Source organism: Carlito syrichta, unplaced genomic scaffold (genome assembly GCF_000164805.1).
Source record: "Carlito syrichta isolate Samal-C Ts95f unplaced genomic scaffold, Tarsius_syrichta-2.0.1 Scaffold99351, whole genome shotgun sequence".
NCBI lineage: Eukaryota > Metazoa > Chordata > Mammalia > Primates > Tarsiidae > Carlito > Carlito syrichta.
In genome coordinates, this window is record NW_007043447.1 from 47548 (window position 1) to 53493 (window position 5946).

Below are 5946 nucleotides of genomic sequence, written 5' to 3' on the forward strand. Positions count from 1 at the left end.
AGAATCCAACTCAAAAGGGGGGGGGGGCAGCGCCATGCCCAGGTCCTGGCAAAAACGGCCTCTTACAATAACAGATGGCAACCGAGGAGAAGCTACCACATGGAGGTCTGCTCAAGCCAGCCCTCCTATCAGTGAGACTTGGTTTCTCCTTGGCAACATATCACTGGTGTCCCCCTAGATGCAAAGAAACCTATCTGCTCTCCAAACTGGAAATGGCTGCAACATCCATCACCAGGAGGATGGATATTTGATTTGGTGATCTGCCTTATCTAGCCTTACTAACTGGGATCTCACTGAAAGTGGGGGTTTCTGTCCACCTTGATCACTACTGTACCCTTAGCCCACAGCAAGAGCACAGCAGACACACTGAATGAACAATGTTTCCCCTTCTCCTCCTTTCTGGCAAAACTACCTTTTTGCCCTGGTATCCAGCCCTCTCTGTACAGACACGGCTTTGCTGCATGCTGTCCCAACCCTGACACCAGGTTGGCCTAGAGGTGTGATGTGGGCACCTTCCCCATATTATGTCATGCTCCAGTAAAAAAGTAAAACAAAGGCTGGGCACAGTGGCTCACACCTGTGATCCCAGCATTTTGGCAGGCAGAGGTGAGAGGCCTGCCTGAGCTCAGGGGTTTGAGACCAGTCTGAGCAACATGGCGAGACCTCATCTCTACAATAAATAAAAAAATCAGCTAGGTGTGGTGGCGCATCCGTGTTCCAGCTACTTGGAAGGCTGAGGCAGAAGGATCGCCCAAGTCCAGCAGGTCAAGGCTGTGGTGGCCATGAGCATGCCACTGCACTCCAGCCTGGGTAACAGAGCGAGACACCAACTCAAGAAAAAAAAATTTAAATAAAAAAAGGTAAAGCCAGATGCAAATGGCAGAATAGTGGCTCCCCAAGATGTCCATATCCTAAACTCCAGAACCCATGAATATGTTGTTATTTACATGGCAGGGAGGATTTAAAGTTGTTAATCATATGACATTAAGATAGATTAGGGCCTTTGTGAGGCCAAGGTGGAAGGATTGCTCAAGCGCAGAAGCTCAAGATCAGCCTGGGCAATACAGCAAGAACTTGCTTCTACAAAAAAAAAAATTAACCAGGTGTAGTGATGTGTACCTGTGTCTCAGCTATTCGGGAGGCTAAGGTGGAAAGATCACCTGAGCCCTGGAGTCTGAGGCTGCAGCAGGCCATAATCATGCCACTGCACTCCAGCCTGGGCAACAGAACAAGACACTGACTCAAAAACGAAAAAGATTAGGCCAGGTGCAGTGGCTCATGCCTGTAATCCCAGTACTTTGGAAGGTCCAGGTGGGAGGATTGCTTGAGGCCAGCAGCTCAAGATTAGCACATACATACGCGAATACAAGGAGGTGAGGGCAGCTGAGTGAGTCCCAACTCCTTGGACTCCATTTGCTATTCTCTTCTTTCTCCCCCACAACTATCAGGTGGTAGTGGGTATTTATATTTGCATTTATCCTCATTCATTTCCAAATCTCTTAAACTTTTAGGGTTGAGGGTAATAGGAAAGGAAGAAAAGATAAAGGGAAGAGAGAGTAGCAGCAGGGCAGGAGGAGGACATGGAGATGAAAAAGAGGCTTAACCTAGAGATTAGGGACAGAGCCCGGAGGTGACAGAGTTAGTCCCAATAATTACCTGTGTGCCAATGGGAAAGTTGAAGGCCTGAATAATACTTTTAAAGAACTAGAGTTTCTGAATATGGCTGATGTAGAATTAAGGTGACTGGCCCAGCTTCCCTGCTTAAGGAAACTTCAAAAATTGGAGCTTAATGACAATATGATTTCTGGAGGCTTAGAAGTCCTACCTCAATCTGAGTAGAAACAAAATCAAAGATCTCAGTGCAGAAGCTCTACAAAAATCCTAAAAATCTGGAGTCTTCACTTGTTTACCTGTGAGATCACAAAAGGAGAAGATTCAGAGAAGGCGTTTGTCGAATTGTTGCTCAGTTACTTAGATGGAGCTGATCAGAAGGATAAGGAACCACCAGGCTCTGAAGTGGATGAGGATCGAGATGGAGATGAAGATGCAGCTGATCCACCTGAAGAAAATAGGAGGGGGAGGAGGAGGGGAAGAGAAGAAGGTGAAGCAGGTTCAGAATTGGGAAGGGGAAGAAACGGGTCTCTCATACTTAATAAAGGAAGTTCAGGAGGAAGAAGACGATGACTGTGTTGGAGTAGGGGAAGGAAAGTTTTCGAGGGAGAAGAGGAAACAAGATGCTGACGAAGATTAGGAGGAAGATGGCCAGACCATTCTAAGACTGGCCTCCCTTGTGTTTCTGGGTGTGCAATAGAGTGATCACATCTTCTTTGTCTCTTCATGTGCCATCACTATCCCTGCAGAAGATATTGGATATCTTTTTATAGGAAAAGTGTGGTTTTACTCTTTTTGCCTTATCATTCCAAATAAGAATTACTTGTATGTTAATAATCATATTGTATGTAGAGAAAAATTTTCATTGACCACTCTCATCGTAAAATTCCTTAGCAATTTATTTCGACTAATTTTTCTAATTCAGGCTCAATGTGTTAGTCATCTTTAGTCCATAATTAAACATGATCACTTTTACACAGGTATAATATGGTGCATTTCATTCATAAAGTCTTTTTAAAAAAATTAAATAAGAGATAGTCTCAGCATGTTGCCCAGGCTGATGTCAAACTCCTCGCCTCAAGCAAACCTCCCACCCTGGTCTCCCAAAGTGCTGAGATTACAGGCATGAGGCACTGTGCCCAGCCATAAGGTTTTAAAGTTATTTATAAATTAACTGAAATTACAGCCAGCTGTCATATGAAATGACAATAGTCTCTTAAATGGTACGCTAATTAGTTTTTTAGAAGTGATTCCAAGATCTTTTTTTTTTGAGTTGGAGTCTCACCCTGTTGCTGGAATGCAGTCCTATTACATGCTCATGGCCACCCGTGTTGACCTACTGGGCTCAGGCAATCCTTCCACCTCAGCCTTCCAAGTAGCTGGAACTACAGGCACACATTACCACACCCAGCTAATTTTCACCAAGTTACCCAGCCTGTTCTCAAATCTGTGGGCTCATGCAATACCCTCACCTCAGCCTCCCAAAGTGCTGGGATTACAGGATCCAGAGATCTTTAGTTTGAAGGCAGTGACTCTTTTTGGGGGGCTAAGAGTGTTTGAATGCATTTTTATTATGAGTAACTTGCCAAATAGAAGCAAAAAAGTAAAGTTCTATTCAGCAAGATGGTTCATGGATTTTGTGGCAACTGATAAGATTTTATTTCTGAAGGAAAAACTGCTTATGCTAAGTCCAGAGACATATAGGTGAGCCCTTTCTTCAGGCTGCAGATCATGACATGCCAACTGTTGTTTGTTTTGTTTTGGGTGTATATTATTTTTCCTCTCAACAATTCCTTTAGAAACTTCCCTTTTTGTTTCACTCCCCTCCATCTCAAAATAAAATCGAGAAACTTGATAATCAGGAAAACCTGTATACCTCAACCACATTTAGGACATGTCTGGGTTTTAAATAAGCAAAGTGAAATGAATATAGTATTTTCTGAGATATGAATATATTATTGATACAGTTTTATACAACAAGCTCTGCTTATTGTAAATATTTCTTAATTGACAACATTAACACTGTATTAGTAGTATGAAGAAAGAAGAGCAGGAGAGGCATTTGGAAGCAGCGTTCGTGTTCCTCCAAAGTCAGAACAGCTGCCTGTTGATAATTAGTAAGACATTAAAGTCAAATTTTTAAGTTGGCTTCTCCAATGCTCTGGATTCCTTCTGTAAAGTATTTCTAATTTTTCTGAGTAGAGCCTTTAACTATTCCTATAGTTTTAAAGCATTACCAGATCTAGCATTTAATTGGAATATAATAGGCAGTTGGAAAAATATTTCAAACTAAATTGAAATCAAAATTAATATTTGTTTTCAAGTGGATGCCCATTAAAAATAGAAAAGCATTTGGGATAAATGAGTATGTGCTTTCTTATATGGCTACTAAATTTTAATAGAATGAGTAAGATAAGTACATCTTTTCTGCTATGGAGGCTCCATGTTCAAAGAAACTGCTTTTCTAATCTCAACTACCTAAAATGTTTTCCCTTCGAGTATTTGTAAGTTTTCTATTTTATTTATTTATTTTTTGAGTCAGGGTCTCATTCTGTCACCCAAGCTGAAGTGCAGTGGCACAATCATGGTTCATCATAGCCTTGACCTCCTGGGTTCAGGTGATCCCGCTGTCTTAGCCTCTGATGTAGCTGGGACTACAGGCACACATGACCATGCCTGGCTTATTTTTTATGTTTTGTAGAGAAGAGGTCTCATTCTGTTGCCTAGGCTGGTCTCAAACTCCTGGGCTCAAGCGAACCTCCCACATTGGCCTCCTAAAGTGTTTAGATTCCAGGTATAAGCCACTGTGCCCAGGCTATTTGCAAGGTTTTTAAAAAGTTAGTGTTAGGGCTGGGCACAGTGGTTTACACCTATAACCGCAATAGTTTGGAAGGCTGAGGTGAGAGGATTGCCTGAGCCCACAGGTTCGAGATCAGCCTGGGCAACTTGGCAAGACTGCATCACAAAATAAATTTAAAATTAGCTGGGCATGGTGGCACGTGCCTGTAATTCCAGTACTTGGAAAACTGAGGTGGAAGAATCACCTGAGCCCAGCAGGTTGAGGTTGTGGTGGCCGTGAGTGTGCTACCACACTCCAGCCTTGGCAACAGAATGAGACTCTAACTTAAAAAAAAAAAGTTAGTGTTAGCAAATTAATTGAAGTTATGATTCTATACTTGGACACATTTAAATTATACTATACTTAGTATAGTACTGCTGCTGCTTTTTAAATTTAAAATGTACAAGGGAGAACCAAAAAAACCTGGAATTTATTTGTAAAAAGTTGTGTATTTATTCTTACATGCTTAAACTTCAGTCACCTTCAAAGTACTCTCCGTTTGATGCAATTTCACCTATCAAGACACTTTTCCACTGCTCAAAACAGTTTTTGAACTCGTCAATTTTGATGCCTTTTAGTGCTTCTGTTTATTTCACCTCTTCCATACTGGCAAAACGATTCCTTTTGAGGACTTTTTTATCCAGAGAAACAAAAAGTCACTCGGAGCGAGAATGGGTGAATAACGAGGGTAGAGCATGGGGGTCATGTTGCTTTTGGTCAAAAACTGCTGAATGCTCAGTACAGTGTGGGCAGGTGCACTTATAAATTATCCATCATGAAATCGGCAAACATGTTGAAAGACTATCCCAAAAAAAGAAAAATTCACTGAAGCCAAAGGTAGCTTCTCACAACACTAGCTGATACACTGATGCTGATAGGTTCCTAGAATATTTACCCTAGCAGGGGAAGCTTATACTACTAGCAGGGGCCCACACTCCAAAAAATAATTGTTTTTTGGGGGGGTGGTTCCTCCTCATATGACTTGATGTTTAAGATAAAAACTAAGAAGTTATTTGTTAAGAAACAAAAAAAGTTGCACAACTAACCAAAATAAAATAATTGGGATAAGCTTAGTGAGAGGATTAGAATCTCCAAAAAACTAACATTTACCTTCTCATTTTAAAAATTAAAATGCCCTGTTCTAGTCCCTAAGGATCTGTACTGCATTCTATGCCAGATTATAAAATGCTTTTTTCTTTTTTTGTGTGAGTCAGCGACTCACTGTTGCCCAGGTGGAGTGCAGTGGCACAATCACGGCTCACCAAAGCCTTTTTACCTCCTGGGCTCAGGTGAGACTTCCACCTCAGCCTTCTGAGTAGCTGGGACTACAGGTGCATGCCACTATGCCCACCTAATTTTTTTTTTTTGAGTTGGAGTCTCACTCTGTTGCCCAGATTGGAGTGCAGTGGCCGCTCCTGGCCACCGCAGCCTCGACCTGCTGGGCTCTGGCGATCCTTCCGCCTCAGCCTTCCAAGTAGCTGGAACTACAGGCACGC

At 42.1% G+C, this 5946-nt stretch overlaps 1 protein-coding gene across 1 annotated transcript in view; it reads right to left on the minus strand.

Moving 5' to 3' along the window:
* The window catches only part of LOC103266035, a gene marked incomplete at its 5' end in the record, with an annotated part of 52309 nt that overhangs the window by 2339 nt on the left and 44024 nt on the right, over positions 1 to 5946 (minus strand).